This window comes from Papio anubis, chromosome 5 (genome assembly GCF_008728515.1).
Source record: "Papio anubis isolate 15944 chromosome 5, Panubis1.0, whole genome shotgun sequence".
NCBI lineage: Eukaryota > Metazoa > Chordata > Mammalia > Primates > Cercopithecidae > Papio > Papio anubis.
Window position 1 is genome coordinate 172,566,206 of NC_044980.1, and position 20,923 is coordinate 172,587,128.

Sequence of the window (20,923 nt, forward strand, 5' to 3'; positions counted from 1 at the left end):
CCTTTTCTTTCTTTCTATGCTCTGATTGCTCCGGCTATGACTTCCAGTACTATGTGGAATAGGAGGGTGGTAGGTAGAAGTGGGCATCCTTGCCTTGAACTAGTTCTTAAAGGAAAGTCTTTCAGCTTTTCCTAATCAATATGATGTTAGCTGTGGGTCTTGTATATCCTTCATTATTTTGAAGTATGTTCCTTCTATACCTAATTTGCGAAGTGTTGAATTTTATCAAATGCCTTTTCTGTGTCTATTGAGAATATGGTATTTGTTGTTCCTTTATTCTGTTGATGTGATACATCACGATTATTGACTTGCATATGCCAAAACATCCATCCCTGGGACAAATCCCACATTATATTGCTGTGTTATCTTTTTGATGTGTTGTTGGGTTCACTTTGCTTCGAACTGGGTTGAGGATTTTTGTGTCTATGTTCAAGGACATTGGCCTGCCGTTTTCTTATTTCATTGTGCCCTTGCCTGGTTTTAATATTGGAATAATCTGGGTCTGGTAGAATAAGTTAGAAAGAATTCTCTCTTCTTTCATTTTCTGAAATAGTTTCAGAAGAACTGACATTAATTATCCTTTATAAATTTGATGGGATTTGGCAGTAAAGCCATCTGGTCCTGGGTTTTTTGTCGAGGGGTCATTACTATTTATTGCTCTGTTCATGCTTTCTGTTTCTTCTTGGTTCAATGTTGGCAGATTGCATGTGGCTAGGAATGCATCCATTTGCTCTAGGTTTTCCAGTATGTTAGTGTCCAGTTCTTCACAAACCTCTGATGATCCTTTGTATTTTGTTGGTTTCAGTTGTAATGTCTCCTTTTTCATTTCTGATTTGAGGCTTCTTTTATTCTTGGTCTTTTAGCCATTTATCTATTTAAAAAAACAACTTTTCATTGTGTTGATCCTTCGTATTGTGTTTTTAGTCTCTATTTCATTTAGTTCTATGCTGATCTTTATTATTTCTTTCATTCTACCAATTTTGAGTTTGGTTTACTCTTGCTTTTCCAGTTCCTTGAGGTGCATAACCAGGCTCTTCATTTGAAATATTTCTAATCGTTTGATTTAGGCATTCATTGATATAAACACTTCCCTCTTAGCACTGCTTTTGCTTTATCTTGTAGATTTTGGTATGTTTTATTTCCATTTTCATTTATTTCAAGAACTTAAGAAATATCTTTCTTAATATGTTCGTCAACCGTATGGTAGTTAGAGATCATGTTGTTTAGTTTCCATGTAGATACTATTTCCAAAGTGCGTCTGGTTATTCAGCTTTATTCCACTGTGTTCTAAGACGCATGATATGATTTCTATTTTTAAAAATTTGTTGAGACTTGTTTTGTAGTCTAATTTATAGTGTTTCTAAGGAATGTTACATATGTTGAGGAAAATGTGTATTCTGCAGCAATCTGATACAGTGTTCTGTAAATGTCTGTTACACCCATTTGGTACATAGTACAGTTCAAATTCAATGTATTCTGTTAATTTCTGTCTAGATAATCTGTCCAATGCTGACAGCAGGTGTATTAGTTTGTTTTTATGCTGCTATGAGGAAATACCCCAGACTGGGTAATTTATAAAGAAAAGAGGTTTAATCAATTCAGTTCTGCATGGCTAAGGCCTCTGGAAACTTACAATCATAGCAGAAGGCACCACTTCACAGGGCAGCAAGAGAGAGAATGAGTGCCAGCAGGGGAAATGCCAGACGCTTATAAAACCATCCCATCAGATCTTGTGAGAACTCACTCTCTATCACAAGAACAGCATGGAGTTAACCGCCCCCATGGTTCAATTACCTCCCACCGGGTCCCTCACATGACACATGGGGATTATGGGAACTATAATTCAAGATGAGATTTGGGTGGGAACACAGCCAAACCATATCAGCAGGGTACTGAATTTCCCAATCATTATTGTATTGGAGTGTATCTATCCCTTGAGGGCTAGTAATACTAGCTTTACTTATTTATGAGTGCCATGGTGTTGGCTGTATAAATATTTTGAATTGTCATATCCTCCTGCAGAATTGATTCCTTCACTATTATCTTATTTATATTGTCTTTTTAACTTTTTTACATAATGTCTGTTTTATCTGACAGAAGAATAGCTATTCCTACTTGCTTTTGCTTTCTGTTTGTGTAGCATATCTTTCTCTATCCCTGCACTTTCAGTCTATCTGTGTGTCTAGGTATCACACAGTTGTGTCATTTTTAAAAATCCATTCAGCCAGGCTGTATCTTTTAAGTGGAGCATTTAATCCATTTAGGTTCAAAGTTAACAATGATATATGACATTTTGTTCCTGAAATATATTGTTATCCAGCTGTTTTCTAAATTCTTTATTTTTTCTTCTGTCTTTGTAGTTTCATGGAGTTCTGTCATGGTGCCAGCTGGTTCCTTTCTCTTCTTCATGTAACTGTTTTATGAGACTTGTGAATTTTATACTTTCATGTGTTTTTATGATGGCGAATATCAACCTTTTGTTTCCATGTTTGGGACTCCTTTGAGCATTTCCTATAGTATTAGTCCAGTGGTGATGAATTCTCTTAGTGTTTGCTTGTCTCAGAAAGACCTGATTTCTCCTTCATTTACGAAGTTTATTCTAGCTGGATGAAAATTTTTCTCCTTGTAGCACTTTGAAAATAGCATTCCATTCTCTTCTGGCTTGTGTAGCATATCTTTCCCTATCTGCTGAGAATGTCTGTTGTTTGTCTGATGGAGCTTCCTTTATAGGTGACTAGGTGTTTTTCTCTTGTTGATTTTAGAATTTTTTCCTTCACACTGACTTTAAGCAATCTGATGACTATATGGTCATGGTGAAGTCCTTTTGCAATGTGTTTGCCTGTTGTTAATCTTTGTGCCTCTTGTATCTGAATGACTACATGTCTTGCTAAACTAAGGAAGTTGTTTTCATCCATTACTTCCTTAAATAAGTTTTCTAAACTCCTTGCTTTTTTCTTCTTCCTCTGAAACACCAATGATTCAAAATTTAGTTGCTTTATATAGTCCATGCTTCTTGGAGGCTTTATTTGTTATCTTAAAGTCTTTCTTTTCTGTATTTTTGTGCAACCAGATTCATCCAAAACACTTGTCGTCAAGTTGTGAGATGTTTTTCTTCTACCTGATCTAGTTCAGTGATCCCCCCAACCTTTCTGGCACCAGGGACAGGTTTTGTGGAAGACAATTTTTCCACAGACTGGAGGGTAGGGGATGGCTTCAGGATGATTCAAATGCATTACATTTATTGTGCACTTTATTTCTATTATTATTAAATTGTAATATATAATGAAATAACTATACAACTCACCATAATGTAGAATCAGTGGGAGCCCTGAGCTTGTTCCCCCACAAGTACATGGTCCCATCTGGGAGAGATGGGAGACAGTGAGAGATCATTAGGCATTAGATTCTCATGAGGAACACTCAACCTAGATGCCTTGCACGTACAGTTCACAATAGGCTTCATACTCCTATGAGAATCTAACGCCACCCCTGATCTGAGAGGAGGCGGAGCTCACGCAGTAATGCCAGCAATGCAGAGTGACTGTAAATACAGATGAAGCTTCAGTCACTCACCTGATGCTCAGCTCCTGCTGTGTGTCCTGGTTCCTAACAGGCCATAGACCAGTACCCACGGTCTAGATCACTGTTGGGAACTCCTGGTCTAAATCATGGTTAAAGCTTTCAAATGTATTTTGTAACTCCTTCGATGAACATTTCATTTCCAGGAGCTGTTTTTAAAATAAAAAACCCATATTATTTGACATTTTGAGGATTTAAGGATCCGTTGTTGGAGAATTACTGTATTTTTTGGGGGGGGTGTCATACTATCTTTTTCATCTTCCTATAGTATTATATCGATTTCTTCACATCTGCACAAATAATTGCTTGTCCTTATTTTTGAATTTGTTGTTGGACTGCACATTTTTTAATCCTGAGGATGTTACTATGATGTAATTTGAGTAGGACTGTTTGACTTCGCTTCTGGGTGTGTTCAGTAGCAAATACTCTATGATTTCCTTGGATAGAAACAACCTTAGTGTGGTGGATTTCTCACATGCTGGTTATAACAGTGGTGTATTGGGTGGGTGAGCTGGCTCATAACCTCCTGAGAAGCTGGGGTGGCATGAGCAATGGTGGTAACAGAAGTCATGAGAAGCTTTTCTTGTTCCCAAGTGCTGTGTACTTGTGTAAGCAGATGTTGTAATGGGCTGTGTAGGTCAACCTCAGGTCAGCAGGTGGTAGCTGCAGGTCAGAGCTGGTTGCAGTTGTAACAGTACGGTTTATAACTTATCTTTGTTAACCAGGAGAAGTACTTAAGTGTCCCATGCAATGGGATGGACCAGGGAAAGCTCAGTGGTTTGGGTCTTACACTCAGCCTTGGGGAAGAGGAGGGGACTGGTGGGGAGAGGTGAAGCTGGGTAGAGCTGGACTGGGCAAGACAGCCATTTGGTCTCCCAATAGCAGGCACAACCACTGGCTCTGACAGGGATCTAGGGACAATTGCCAGACCCTGCAGAAATGCCTAGGCAAAGATCAGAGCAACTGACACTGCACCAGTGTCCCTACACAGGAAGGCAAAGGCAAACCGGCTGTTAAAACCAGGCAAACAGTATGGGACCTGCCTCTCTCTCACTCTCCAGAACCACTGGGACTCATTTCCTCATCCCAACCACAGGAATCAGAGAGACCATACAAAGCCTTCAGTCAGCAAAGCTGCCTTACGCAGTAAAACTTGCTACTGGGGCCAAAACCATACCTCTCAGGCAAATCTCCTGCTCCAGTCCCATGATGGGGGTGCAGGGGTCCAATTCTGGTGCCCGAAGCTGGAGGCCCAAGCTGTACTCATTTATCATTTCTGGCTGTGTGGGCCCCTTTCCAACCAAAGACCCAGTGTTCCAATCCTGGCATGAGACTTTACAATGCTAACAGATGCTGCTGCTGCTAGGTCATAGGATTCCCATACAGCTTGCCATAAGCTAGGATTGAGAATGGAGTCCTCTTATCAGCCACCAGGTTTGGGAAAATGCATGAGATGCATCCCAGGTTGTTCCTTCTCAATGTCTCTCAGCTACTCCCTAAGTAAGATCGAGGGCTTGGGAGGCTCAAGGTGCTCTCCTGTGGCCTGGATTGTACAACTCCCCAATGGGAAGATGAACTGCAGAGGACACTCACTCCCCATCTCCTGTATTGGGGATTTTCTCAGTTTTTAGCCAGACTCTGCCAGGAGAACTGTCTCCGAATTTTCTCTTTCCCAGTGTCTGAAATGTTCTGTTTAATTCCTGTGCTCCTTCTTGGATAAAAGTTAATGATGTGACTACGTGCACACTATTTTGCTTTTTCCAAGTGGGTTAGGCATGCTGGAAAAGCCTCTAATCTGCTGGCTCTGGGGGAAAAACCCATACAAAGACTGTGTTTTCTATTTCTGTGAATAATATCACTGGCATTTTGATAGGGATTACATTCAATCTGCAGGTCATTTCTGATAGTTATTGTCATTTTCACAATATTAATTATTCCTATCCATGAACAAGGGATGTCTATTTTTTGTTCTCTCTTCAATTTCTGTCATCAGCGTTTTACAGTTTTCCTTGCAGACACTTTTCTCCTCTTTGATTAAATTTATTCCTGGTTATTTTATTATTTTTTGGTGGCTATTGTAAATAAGATGAACTTCTTGATTTATTTTTCAGTGACTTAATTGTTGGTGTATATACATGGGACTGATTTCTGTATGTTAATTTTGTATTCTGCAACTTTATTTATTAGTCCTAAAAGAACTTCCAGTAAATAACATGTTAAATAGAAGTGGTGAAAGTGGGCATCCTGTGTTTTTCCACATCTTAGTGGAAACATTTTCTGCTTTTCCACATTCAGTATGATGTTAGTTGTAAGTCATATACGGCTTTATTGTGTTGAAGTATGTTCTTTCTATACCTAACTTGTTAAGAGTTTATATCATGAAGCCACCTATCAAATGCATTTTCTGCATCTACTGGCATTACCACGTTTTTTTTGTTCTTCATTCTATTGATGTGATGCATCACATTTATGGATTTGCATATGTTGAACCATCCTTGTATTCCCTGGGATAAATCCCACTTGTTCATCATGAATGCTCTTTTCAATGTGCTGCTGGATTCAGTTTGCTGGTATTTCGTTGGGGGTTTAAAAATTTATGTTCATCAAGGATACTCGTCTATGTTTTTATTTTGTTGCATCCTCATATGGTATTGCTATTAGGGTAATGCTGGCCTTGTGGACTGAGTTCAGAAGAGTTCCCTTCTTTTCAATTTTGTTTTTTTTTTTTTTAATTAATTAACTAATTAATTTACTTATTTTGAGATGGAGTCTTGCTCTGTCGCCCAGGCTGGAGTGCAGTGGCGCAATCTCCGCTCACTGCAAACTCCGCCTCCTGGGTTCACGTCTTTCTCTTGCCTCAGCCTCCCAAGTAGCTGGGACTACAGGTGCCCGCCACCACATCCAGCTAATTTTTCGTATTTTTAGTAGAGACAGGGTTTCACTGTGTTAGCTAGGATGGTCTTGATCTCCTGACCTCATGATCCGCCTGCTTGGCCTCCCAAAGTGCTGGGATTACAGGCGCGAGTTACCGCACCCGGCCTCTTCTCTTCAATTTTCTGGAAGAGTATAAGAAGAACTGGAATTAGCTCTTCTTTAAATGTTTGGTAGAATTCTGCAATAAAGAAATGAAGTGCTGGACTTTAATGGGAGACTTTTAATTACAGATTCACTCTCATTACCCTTAACTGCTCTGTTTGATCAGGTTTTCTATTTCCTTTTGATTTTATGTTGGTATATGTGTGTGGGAAAATTTACTAGTGGTTTGTCAGTTTTATTTTTTCAAATATTTTTATTTCACTGATCATCTGTATTGTTTTAGTCTTTTTTAAAATTTTAATTCTTTTGGAGACAGGGTCTTGCTCTGTTGCCCAGGCTGGAGTGCAGATTGGCTCACTGCAACCTCTGCCTCCTGGGCTCAAGTGATTCTTCCATCCAGCCTCCTGAGTAGCTGGGATTACAGGTGCACACCAACACGCCTGGCTTATGTTTGTATTTTTATTTCTAGAGATGGGGTTTTGCCATGTTGCCCAGGTTGGTCTTGAACTCCTGGACTCAAGCAATCAGACCGCCTTGGCCTCCCAAAGTGCTGGGATTACAGGCATGAGCCACCATGCCTGACCCTTTAGTCTTGATTTTGCTTATTCCTGATTTGAATTTCATTACTATCATTATTATTATTATTATTTTTGCTTCTTCTGATTTTGGGTTTGCTTTGTTTTCACTTTTTTCTTTGAGACAGAGTCTCGCTCTGTCAACCAGGATGGAGTGCAGTGGCATGATCTCGGCTCTCTGCAACCTCTGCCTCCTGGGTTCAAGCAATTCTCCTGCCTCAGCCTCCCGAGTAGCTGAGACTACAGGTGTGCGCCACCATGCCCAGCTACTTTTTGTATTTTTAGTAGAGACGGGGTTTCACCATGTTGGCCAGGATGGTCTCGATCTCGACCTCATGATCCGCCTACCTTGGCCTCCCAAAGTGCTGGGATTACAGGCATGAGCCACTCTGCTCGGCCTGTTTTTGCTTCTGTAATTCTTGAGATGCATCATTAGATTGCTTATTGCAAAACTTTCTGTTGTTTTGATGTAGGTGTCAATTGCTATGAACTTCCCTCTTCAAACTGCTTTTGCTATATCCCATAGGTTTTGGTATGTTATTTTCATTTTATTGAAGAAATTTTAAAGTTTCCTTCCTAATTTACTCATTGATCCATTGGTTGTTTAGGAGCATGTTTGTAAATTTCCATGTATTTGTACAATTCCAAAAGTTTCTATTGTTACTGATTTCCACCTTTATTCCATTTGTGGTCAGAAAAGATCCTTCATATGATTTTAATTTTTAAAAGGTTTTTAAAATTAAGAAACACTATCTGACTATATTGCCCAGGCTGGTCTCGAACTCATGGACTCATGAGATCCTTTCTGCCTTACCTGCCCTAGTAGCTGGGACTACATGCAAGCAAAACTGAGTCCAGCTGATCTCAAATCTTTTAATTTTGTTGAGACTTGTTTTGTGGCTTAACATGTGGCCAATCTTGCAGAATACTGGTGATGAAAACAATGTGTATTTTGCAGCTGTTGTATGAAATATATTGTAAATGTGTTACTTCCATTTGGTCTAAAGTGCAGTTTAAATCCAATGTTTCTTTATTTTTTTGAGATGGAGTATCGCTTTGTCGCCCAGGTTAGAGTGCAGTGGTGTGATTTCAGCTCACTGCAGCCTCTGCCTCCCAGGTTCAAGTGATTCTCTGCCTCAGCCTCCCGAGTAGCTGGGATAACAGGTGTGCATCACCATGTCTGGCTGACTTTTGTATTTTTAGTAGAGACGGTTTTGCCGTGTTGGCCAGGCTGGTCTCAAACTCCTGGCCTCAAGTGATCCGCCTGCCTTGGCCTCCAAAAGTGCTGGGATTACAAGTGTGAGCCACAGTGCCCTGCCTGTTTTTATCTGATACAAGTATAGCCACTCCTGCTGAGTTTTTATGTCCCTTTGCATGGAATATCTTTTTTGCACCCTTTCATTTTTAGCCTATATGTGCCTTTAGAAGTGAAGTGAGTTGGCCGGGCATGGTGTTTCCCCAGCACTTTGGGAAACTGAGGTGGGCGGATCACCTGAGGTCAGGAGTTCGAGACCAGCCTGGCCAACACGGTGAAACCTCATCTCTCTAAAAATACAAAAATTAACCAGGGATCGTGGTGGGCACCTGTAATTTATTCAGGAGGCTGAGGCAGGAGAATTGTTTGAAACCAGGAGGCAGAGGTTGCAGTGAGCCGAGACCGCACCACTGCACTCCAGCCGGGGAGACAAAGCAAGACTTTGTCTCAAAAAAATAAAAAGAAAAAAGAAGAAAGACGTGAAGTGAGTTTCTTGTAGGTAGCACATGACTGTGTTACGGTTTTTAAAGATTTCATTTCACCAGTTTATGTCTTTTAAGTGGTGAAATTTAATTTGCTTACATCCAAGGTTATTACTGGTAAGTGAGGACTTATTCCTGTCAATTTTTAATTGCCTTCTGGTTGTTTCATACATCCTTTGTTACTTTGGTTCTCTGCTATTGTTTATCATTAAGCTTTGGTGGTTTACTGTAGTGCTAAGATTTGATTCCTTTCTTTCTCCTTTGTGCATCTGCTCTCTACCAGTGAGTTTCACCCTCTTGCATGTCTTCCTGGTAGTGAATACTATCTTTTCCAGATATAAAACTCTCTCAAGATGTATAACTTTCTCACTTTTTGTCTATTTCACCCCCATTTCTGAAGGATGGCTTTGAGGGACACAGTATTCTTTCTTGGCTAGCAATTTTCTGCTTTAAGCACTTTAATTCTATCATTCCATTCTCTCCTGGGCTGTAAGATTTCTGTAGAAAAATCTGTTTTTAGTCTAATAGGGATTCCCTTATGTGACTTAATGCTGTACTCTTGCTGTTTTGTGAACTCTTTCACTCTTGACAATTTGACTATAATGTGACACAGGGAGGATGTTTTCAGATTTACTCTTTGGGAACCACTGGGTTACCTGGATCTGGTGTCCATATATCTCCATAGACTTAGGAATTTTTCAGATTTTATTAAATAGACTTTTAATGCCTTTCCCCTTCTCTCCTTCTGGAACACCCATAATACAAATATCTGCTTGCCTAATGTTCCATAAGTTTTGTAGGCGTGCTTCATTATTTTTCATTCTTATTTCTTTTTTTGTCTCTGACTTGTTAATTTCAAATAACCTACCTTCACGTTGAGAGATTTTTACGTATGATTGAGTTTGCTGTTGAAATTTTTCATTGTGTGTTTATTTTCATTCACTGAATTCTTTAGCTGAAGGACTTGATTCTTTCTTCTCTTTTGTTCGATTTCCTGTTCACATTGTGAACTGTTTCCCCAACTCTGTTGATGTCTATACATGTTTTCTTGTATCTCTCTGAGTTTCCATATGATCATAATTTTGAATTCCTTTTCTGGCAATTCATTGAGGTTTTTCCCATAGTAGTGTGTTACTAGGGAATTAGGTTCCTTTGATGGCATCATATTTCCTTATTTCATGTTTCTTGTGTCCCTGTGTTGATGTCTGTGTATCTGGTGGAGCAATCACTTCTTTCAAATTTTCTAGAGTGGTTCTCCTGAAGAAAGATTTTCACCTACAGTTTAGTCTTAGTGTGCCAGTTGGGAAGGGTGCGGTGACTATGTTTCTGGATAGGTGCAGTGGTACAGTGTTTGTGCAGTTTCAGCTGAATTCAACATCAGCAGTACCCATGGGTGCCTCAGTGGTATAGGCTGTGGATGTTTGTGGCAGTGGTGTAAGTTGTTATCCTTTCAAAGGCCTTTGAGGACCTACTATTCTTGCTTTCCCCACAATGAGGAGACTTAGCCAAAGTGATCCCTGTTGGTGTGAAGTCTGATGTTACCTATAAGCAGCTGCAGCAGCACTGGATTCCAGGAGCAGGTGCTCAGAATGACTATGGGACCATGTCCTAGGCTCAGTCTCACAAACCTATTTGTGGCACCTGTGGCAAAGTAGGATATATGTTACCTACATGGTCAGGATCTGTGACTGTGAGGTACTCACTAGTAGCTTGGACCTAAGGGTCTACATTGTGGCTGTGACTCTATCCCTGGGAGTTAGGGCGTAACACTGGCCTGACTAGGTAGAAGGGGCATTCTGGAAGTTTGCGTCAAGGGTCTGGCTGCAATTCAGGAACACGAGCCAGCAGGGCTCAGTGGCAACTAGGGTCCCACGGAATGAAGCACCATACACTATTGACTATAGACCCTGGGATGGCAGGGCCCAGCAGTATCTTAGATCTGTGAAGTCCAGTGCAATGACAGCAAGCATCCCAGCTTAGGGGAGCAGAGCTGTTGTATGGACCCAGCATGGGAGGGGGGGATAGCACAGTGATAATTCCACTCTCCAAGAGGAAGGTTATCTAAGCAGTTGAGCTTCTTGAAGACTAGCGCAGGTTCAAGCAAGCAGGGTACTAAAGTTCTGTGGCCTGTAAGGGCAACGTGTCTCAGCTCAGTCACTGCTCTATTTCTTTGGGACATGGTGTACTACATCAGCTCATTCCTGGCATGCACAACAGCTCAGTTTGGCCAAGGCATCAATTCCCCAAAGGATAAGTGTTACATCAATTCCCCAAAGGATAAGCTCAGGCCCAGGGGGCATACTCTTTTGGGTGGGCCAGGCACCACTTCCCTGGGATGCTGGGAGCTGCTTCAGCTTAGGTACTGGGATGTCTGATCACTCTGGAGGGCCAATGCACCACTTCCTGGGATGCATGGCGCTGCTGCAACTGAGGCACTGGGGAGGCATGATTGCTCTGAGTGTTCAAGGTACTGTTTTCCCAAAACGCAGGATACTGCTTCAGCTCCCGTCCAAATCTGTGCGGGAAAGGATAGGTGGAGTGGCTCCATCTCTGCTTGGCTCCTCAAGAACAGAGCCAACAGCTGCACCCAGCTCAGCTTAGAGACGTAGGGCCACTGTGCTGGGGTGGTTTGGTGGCAGCTTAGCCTCAGGGACAAAGGGGAGCCATGACTACTCGCCCCTGGAGCGAGACACACTTCAGTCACAGCTCCAATTCCAAGATGGTATTGCACAGCAGCTGTGTGGGCTGCCGGGGTTGGGGCACGGTGCTAGCTCCTTCTCTGTGGGGTGCACAGCCAGGTGGACTCAGCTGGGTTTAGTGTCCGTGAGGACTGGTGGGAACCCCAGTGGTGAGGTCTGCAGGTACCCACAGTGTTGAAGGGGCTGCTGGGATCCTCTCACTTACCTCCTCACCACAGTGAGTTCTTCCTGGTTCCCAGCTGATCCTGGTTAGAGGATGGGACAGTAGAGGCCCAGCGTTTCCTTCCCATCTCTCTGTGGCTATCTCTGTGGCTACCTGAGACGTCTGCGCTCTCAGAGCTTCTGTCATTCCTCGGATGCACTTCTGTACTCTCCCTCTGTTATTTTCATTAAGTTGTTTATTTATTGTTCAGGCTTTTTTTGTGAGGAGGACAAGTTCTGAGGATTTCGAATGGGTCATTTTCCTAAGGTAACTCAGATCTGGGTTATTATTATTATTATTAAGGAATTTGAGGAGATTTTACAAGAATCTCACTGCTTCCATGTTGTTCAGATCAGAATGCTACCGGAGACTTTTGAACAGAAAAGCTCCTGATGCTGTCTGAGGCTTGGAGAACGACCATCTTCCCTCCACAGGAGGCCCAGGTAGGGTCTCTAACATTTCAGAGACAAGAAGAGCCTGAACTAGGCAAGCAGCAGTAGGGAAAGAAAGAAGACCACAAAGTCAAGAAAGATTTAGCAGGTAAAACCAACAGAACCTCATGACTGACACGGAGGCACGCACGAAGAGGGGGGTTTGAGGAGAGGTGCCCCCAGACTTCTGGCTCGCTGACGAGCCGTGTGAGAGTGCCTGCCTCACACTGCATTATGGAATAGCCAAAAGCAGAGAGCAGGTGCTGGTGGCGGCAGTTCAGTCTTCAGCAAGCTGATGTGAATGCATGTAGAGTATCTAATCAGAGACGTACAAATATTTAGATATATCATATTTTCCACCTCTGAACTTTGAACACCTCTTACAGCAAAAGGACAAAATAGCTCTTCTCTGTGTTAGGTATTAACGCCGATACCTTCACTGTGATTTCTCTTTGGACTGAGCTTCAGTATTACTACCTTCTTCTGAATTATCCTTTGAGTTTTTAATCAGCTCTTCAACATTTCCCATCACTTTGTGACAGGTAAACCTGTGACAGGTGTCAGTGTCTATGTATGTGTGTATAATCTGATCTCTTACTGGAATCTGTCTAAAAGCCACTATTTTTAAAAAATAATTTTTCATTCTAAGTCTATCTGCATCCTGCTAACTCTCAAGTACCTAAGATGAGGTGCAAAATTCTTTCATGAAGATCGCTTTTTATTAAGGTCTCTTACCTTCACCTAAATTCCATGCCATTAAGCCACTGTTTTTCAAGGTGTGGTCCATGGGACAGATGCATTAAATCTACCTTGAATGCTTAATAATGTATAATAATAAAATTGATACTAACTAAGGTTTATTCGGTACATACCATGTGCTAGGTACTGTTCTAAGCCCTTCACAAGTACTGACTCATGTTATTGTCACAATCATTTTATGGGAAAAGAACTGTATTATCCCATTTTACAGAAGAGGAGATTGAGGCAGAGATTAAATAATTTGCCCACATCAAAAGCTGGTAAGTAGGCCCTATCCAGACTTGCTGAATTAAGGGGAGGAAAGATCTTGGAAATTTGCAATTTTAAAAAGTGCTCCCGCCCCCAAAAGGAGCTCTCACATGATTCTTTTGTATACTAAAGTTTGAGACTCACTGAACTAAGTACAAACCCTAGTTTCAAAGCATTTTCCCGTAACATGCTACCCACTTACTGATATTCTCTGTACTTCACACTGTGCCCTAATCCTTTAATAATAAAACTCCTCAAATTTACACCTCATCACACACAGAATGTCAGAAATGACAAAACCACAGAAAGGCATCATTTTACAAAAGAGAAAAACCAAGCCCCAGAAAGAGGTGAGGTGATCTGTCTGAAGTTACTAAAAGTATTCAGACTAGGACCATAGATATTCTTTCTACTCCAGTTCTTCCTCCACTATAAAATGCTGAAAAGACTTTCTATAGCACACAGCTTGAGGAGTTTGTTAGGGGCCAGATTATCTTATCTCATCTGGTCAAAGCTGCAACAGTAAACACTATTTCATATTTGAAATCAAAGTGGCAAAATGTTTGAATTGGCAGAAAACAAGTTAAAACAATTCATACGGCTTAATCTAACAGGAATAGTTTGTTCAAAGCCAGATGGTTCAGAGTATATTAAGGATAGGTCACTTTGATGAAATTCATCTCAGGTTTCACCATTCAGTAATCAGAACTCTCCCATAGAATTAGAGTAAGTCTGTATCTGCACAGAGTAGGGTTTTCTTCTGGTAAACACTAGGGAAATCTAGGTATAGAATCTTTCCCCAATGCAAAGTGCCTTGTAGTCTTCACCCTCCTTCATTCATTCACCACCACTTTTTTCCATTTTTTTTCTCAAAAGAAGCATCTGTTAACTCTTTTCCAAGAAACCATCTGCCTGTGCCCGGATCACTCCTCTCCTCTCTACATAACCTTAATTTACTAACATCATCTTCCTTTGTTCTTCAACATTTCCTCCTTTCATAGCTCCTTCTCCCTAAGTCTCTTGCATCAGAAAAGAATCGTATATCACTCCACTGCTAAAAAACTGTACTGATGGCCTGGCATGGTGGCTCACACCTGTAATCCCAGCACTTTGGGAGGCCAAGGCGGGCGGATCACCTGTGGTCAGGAGTTCGAAACCAGCCTGGCCAACATGGCAAAACCCCGTCTCTACTAAAAATACAAAAATTAGTCGGATGTGGTGGTGGGTGCCTGTAATTCCAGCTACTCGGGAGGCTGAGGCAGGAGAATGGCCTGAACCTGGGAGGCAGAGGTTGCAGTGAGTTGTTATCAAGCCATTGTACTCCAGCCTGGGCAACAGAACAAGACTCTGTCTCCAAAACACAAAACAAAACAAAAAAACAGTACTGATTATAGAATAAAGTCTAACTTTCTTATGTGATTCATGCCCTTCATAGTCTAGTGACAATTTATTCATCTAATATCAGTTCAACAGTCACAAGGCTCCTGCCCACTATTCCTGATGTTCCAGTCATTCAACTCTTTCATCTCTCTGTGGAAAATGATCCGTTTGCCTGACTCTCCTTCATCTCCATCTGATGAAGTCTTATTCATCCTTTAAAATTCAGCTCCAAGGTCACTACCTACCTTCTCTGTGAAGTGTCCTTGACTCACTGAGAGTAACATCATTCTGCCCCCAAAGAATAACTCTTATACCACACAGTATTTTGACTGCATCTGTCATTCGAACAGAAGGTAAGCTCATTCTTGAATTCATTTAAATATTTACTGAGGCAGTGCGATGTGCCAGGCCCCATGCTAAACCCCAAAGGATATAGAAATGAATTATCTTCCAAAGACCATGATCTTAAGAGCATATTTTGTGCTTTAAAAAAAATCAGATCTTAAGCCTCTGACATGTAATATTTAGAAGGCATATAATACAGTCTCTGTATATGAAAAGTGTTATTTATTTACAAAATAGCAGGACATTAAAAAGAAGGTATCAGAGTTTATCTTCAGTATCTTTTAAAAACTGGTAAGATAATAACTTCTCAGCTCAAACATCTATTTCCCCTTTCCAGTTCTTTTGGAATTGTTAATCCTTAAGAAACATAATGAACAAAATTCACTCCGCTATCCAAAATGACAAAAGTAGTCTGTTTTGGGGTCATATAATCCTTTTCTGTAGGACAAATCTTGGCAGTATATACAATACTTCTTCTCTCCCAATTTGGAAGAAAACAAAAAAAAAAACCTTTTGAACCCACCATTTTTCAAAGATTAACTGTACTCATGCAAAGTTTTAGCTTTTCTCTGACGCAGGAATGTTCCATGTATTTCCACACTCCCCTGACAGGCAAATGCATTCTCCAATTAGCTACTCACTGACCTTTCATGATGAAAATAGGCAATAAGAGTGTACTTCATTTCAGCAACCCTGAGATATTTATAAAGTGAAACAATATTATATACACATGTTATGGCAAGAAGCTTTTACAAATTTTAAAGACCTTAAAAAGCATATGCATTTTCACTGGGAAGCTTTAAGAACACATTCTACATTCAGGTGTCCATTAAGCTGCAGAATGTTTTACATCTGCCCCACTCCTAAAGAGTAAAACGAAAGCTTCATCGTTCTGCTTCAGAAAGTTTGACCACTTCGAAATTAAAGGTGCAATATTAACCATGTAACTGGTAAACATTTTACATGCTTCAGAAAATCCTTAAGCATTCATTCAAAATAAAGGTAACAAACATCTACCCTTTTGTGTAAAATAACTATCACTGACTTAATTCAACAGTGACATTTAAGTTTACCATCAGTGGGAATCTGAACTATCTAGACCTATAGATAGTAATTAGATGCATTCTGACAGTTTTCCAGGAAGAGCAAACCACAGACACTCAGCCATGAACTGAAAAGCCAAAGCATTAGATTCTTATATCACACGTAAAATGTTCTCAATTGTGAGCATTTTATTATGTTTAGAAAGTTATTTACAACGTATGGACCTCTTTGGCAACATGTTCTACAGGAAGAACTGCTTCATGGTAACAGTTTGTGGGGGCCGGGTGTGGAGGTTCATGCCTTAATTCCAGCACTCTGGGAGGCTAAGGCAGGAGGATCACATGAGGTTGGGAGTTTGAGACCAGCCTGGCCAACATGGTGAAATCCCATCTCTCCCAAAAACACAAAAATTAGCCAGGCATGGTGACGGGCACCTGTAGTCCCAGCTACTCGGGAGGCTGAGGCAGGAGAATCGCTTGAGCCCAGGAAGCAGAGGTTGCAGTGAACCAAGATCACGCCACTGCACTCCAGCCTGGGTGACAGAGCGAGACCCAGTCTCAAAAACAAAAACAAAAACAGTTCGTGGGAGAAAATCAAGAGTCTGTCCCTAAACTCACTGGTTTTCCTTTGCTAATATTCTGGCTTCTCTTTTAAAATAGCCAAAGGTTTCAACCAGTCTAGCTGTTGCCACCTTCTTATTAAACTTTAATAAGCTAAGCTTTTTAAGCCACATAAAAATTTCATCAAGCATTTGTCAACCTTAGGGAAAACGGAAGGAGGAAAAAAGGTCAGAACATCACTTTCCACCACAGTAGCATCTGGAGAGAGATGCTTTGGAAGGATCCTGCATGCAGTCAGCCGCAAAATAAATGCTAGGAAACAAGCTCGCTGTTTGTGGCCTGCACCAGATGGCGATTACGTTTACTCCTTCATCACCCGCAGGCCCCACACTGGGTGCTAATTAAAGCACTATCTTCCAATAGCAGGCTCCTGGGACAACTGTGAGCCTTTGTTCCAACGTCCTGGGGGTGTGCTGCATGCAGTCCACTGCTACAGGCTTGCCTGTCAAGAACACCACTTCAGAGCAGCTCCTTATCATTTCACTTTCAGTGTTTCATATGTCAACATATTTTAAAAACAAATCTTTAGTTTTCTTTTTTTTTTTTAAACTACTACATGTTATAGGAGGGAAAAGGAGGTGGGCTGTCTGGGGTCCTCAAGACATGAGAAACCGGTGGTGGGTTCCAAGCTTCCTTACTTCCCCCACAGATCCCTGACAGTGTGCTGCAGAAGCCTCCAACCTGGAACTGCCAACAGGACCAGAGCACCCCCACCACCCCGCCCCAGAAAAAGCCAAGAAAAGCCCAACTCCTCTAGCCAAAGTACCAGGAGAAGAACGGCCTAACATGAGAAAACACCTGGGTAATGCTCATTCTACTCCAGCCAGGCGCCAAAGGAAAAATCACCATCCCCCTCCCGCCCTGGTCTCACAGAGCCCGGTGGGAACAGGCTCTCCCAGCCCGCTCCTCAGGAAGGAAACTGTGCACACTGGTCTAATTAACATCCAGAGAACATGCCACCCAACAGCAGAATATTTTTTCCAAGCACCAAAGAAACACTGACTAAGACAAACCACATCCTAGATCATAAAACCTCAAGAAACAGAAGCGGACTGAAATCATACAGTATTTCTCTGAGCATAATGGAATCACACTAGAAATCAGTAACACAAAGATAATAGTAAAATCTTGGCAGGGCATGGTGGCTCACACCTGTAATCCCAGCCCTCTGGAAGGCCGAGGTGGGAGGATCGCTTGAGGTCAGGAGTTCAAGACCAGCCTGGGCAACACAGTGAAACCTCATCTCTACCAAAAAATACAAGTTAGCCAGACATGGTGGCATACGCCCATAATCCCAGCTACTCGGGAGGCAGAGGTAAGAGAATCACTTGAACCCGGGAGGTGGAGGTTGCATGGAGCTGAGATCATACCGCTGCACTCAGGAAAGGAGTAAACATAATGAAGGAGTAAATGTAATCGCCATCGGGTGCAGGCCACAAACAGCAAGCTTGTTTCCTAGCATTTATTTTTAGTAGAGACGGGGTTTCACCGTGTTAGCCAGGATGGTCTCGATCTCCTGACCTCGTGGCTTGCAGTCTGTATTTTGTTTTGTTCAACCTCTTAACAAGGTTTTCAAAAAGCAAAAATTTCTACTTTTTATGAAGTTTATTAATTTTTTCTTTTATGAATTGTGCTTTTGGTGTCAAGTCTAAAAACTCTTTACTTATCCCTAGATATCCCAAAGATCTTCTACTATTTTTCCTGAAAGTTTTATATTATGTTTTACATTTAAGTCTGTGATTAGTTTATTTGAAGCCTTTGCTGTTTTCTAAAGTAAGAATTAAGGGCTATAAATTTCTCTCTCAACACTTCTTTAAGGCTGTGCCTCACATATTTTGATATGCTATATTTTCATTTTCATTCAGTCCTATGTATTTTTTCTTTTGAGATTTCTTTTCTCTATACATCACTGAGAAGCATATTGCTGAATTTCCAGTAGTTTAGAGATTTTACTTTTTTTTTCCTCCTTTTGAGAGAGGGTCTCACTCTGTCGCCCAGGCTGGAGTGCAGGGCCACGATCACGGCTCACTGCAGCCTCTGCTTCCCAGGCTCAAGCAATTCTCGTGCTTCAGCCTCCTGAATGGATGGGGCTACAGGCGCACGGAACCTTGCCCAGCTAAGTTTTTGTGTTTTTAGTAGAGATGGGGTTTGCCATGTTGGCCAGGCTGGTCTTGAACTCCTGACCTCAAGTGATCCATCCACCTTGGCTTCCCAAAGTGCCGGTATTACAGGTGTGAGCCACTGCGCCCAGCCCGTGATTCCACCTATTTAACATTCTTGAAATGACAAAACTATAGAGATGAGAAACCGATGAGTGGTAGATTAGGGAAGGGGTTTGGTTATAAAAGAGCAGCACAAGGGACCCTTGTGACGGAACTGGTCTGTATCCTGACCATGATGTTGGTCACGTGAATCTACACATGCGACAAAACTGCACAGACTAAAGACAGACACACATACACACACACAAATAAGTACAAATTAAACTGGAGAGATGGGGAGATTTCAGTGTATTCAGGAAGATCAGTGGATTTTATCCATGCCAATTTCCAGGTTATGATACTGACCACAGTTATACAAGATGTTGTTACTCAGGGAGAAAATGAGTGAAGGGGATAAGAGACCTCTTTGTATTTGTATTATCTCTTACAAATGCAAACAAATCTACATTTTCCTGAAATGCATATAACCTGAAACTAATCATGAAGGAACATAAGACATCAGATAAACTCAAATAGAAAACAATTGATCTGTACTCTTCAGAAACGTCAATGTCATAAAACCAAGTAAGAAGAGACAACTGAATGCAAAATCCAATGAGCTCCAATCAATCCAGGATTTTCTCTGCTATAAAGGTCATTATTGAGCCCGTTTTACAAAACCCAAGAAAGGTCTATCAATCAGATAATGTATTATATCAATGCTAATCTACTGATTTTGACAACCACACTATGGTTATGTAAGAGAATGTTGTTTTTAAAAATATATAACAAAGTATTTAAGGGTAACATGGCATCATATCTCAAACTTACTCTCAAATAGTTTTGTTAAGGTATATATACAAAGGCTGAGGATGGTGTTTACACCCATAATCCCAACACTTAGGGAGGCCAAGGTGGGAGGATCGTTTGAGCCCAAGTTTGAGACCAGCCTGGGCGACACTGCAAGACCTGGTCTGTGCAAAAAATTAAAAAGTTAGCCAGGCATGGTGATGCATACCTTTAGTCCTAGCTACTCAGAAGGTTGAGGCTGGAGGATCGCTTGAGCCCAGGAGTTGGGGCTGCAGTGAGCCATGAAGCTACTACTCCAGCCCTGAAAGCGACAGAGGCAGGAGCCCTGTCTCTTAAAAATTTTTTAATTAAAAAGTATAGATATGGCGGGCCTTGGTGGCTCAAGCCTGTAATCCCAGCACTTTGGGGAGGCCCGAGGCCCAGGTAGGATCAAGAGGTCCAGGAGATCAGAGACCATCCACCAGCTAGCATGGTGGAAACCCACGTCTCTATTAAGAAATACAAAACTAGCTAGAGGCGAGGTGGTGAGGCGTCTGTAGTCCCAGCTACTCGGGAGGCTGAGGCGGAGAATGAAATGAACCAGGGGCCGAGGCTGCAGTGAAGCCCTGAGATCCAGCCACTGCACTCCAACCAGGCGACAAATGAGACTCCGTCTCAAAAAAAAAAAAGAAAAAGTATAGATGATACATAGAAAATATAGTAAAACATTAACAGCTGTAGAATCTGAGTGAAGGGAATACCTGACACTTATCTTGCACATTTTTGTTAAGTCTAAAATTACAAATATAAAAATTATCAAAATAAAAAAAATTAAAAGTGCACAGGCAGAGCCTGGCACATAAAGCTTCAATAAACTACAGTGTTTGGGTATTTTATATCTACTTTCAGATGAAGAAAGAAGTTGAGGTGCTAAATAAACTGTCCATCAGGGATGAGGGATCATGGGAAACTGGCGGTACAGAAGGGAAGTGAGCTGAGACCGGTTCCGTGCCAAAGTCTGTGCTGCTTCCACTAGAAAGAGGAAGGATAAAAATCCCAATGTCCCTGTCCCCACAGGGATTTGAATGTATTGTGTTAGGAGAAGATAGCGTTATACAAAAATTGGCTTCAAACCACTCTCCAAGCAAGTCACTTCTTAGTTTTCCACATGCAAAGTCTAGGCTAGGGACCTAACAGCCCGAACCTGGCTCCTAGGGTGGGTATTCTGTCCACAGCACATCAAACAAACTTGTTACCAACTGAGAGCCACCGTCTCC

General features: G+C 41.5%; 1 protein-coding gene across 3 annotated transcripts in view; it reads right to left on the reverse strand.

Moving 5' to 3' along the window:
• RNF130 (ring finger protein 130) overlaps positions 1 to 20,923 on the reverse strand; it is a 149,385-nt gene that overhangs the window by 70,002 nt on the left and 58,460 nt on the right. The window lies entirely within an intron of this gene.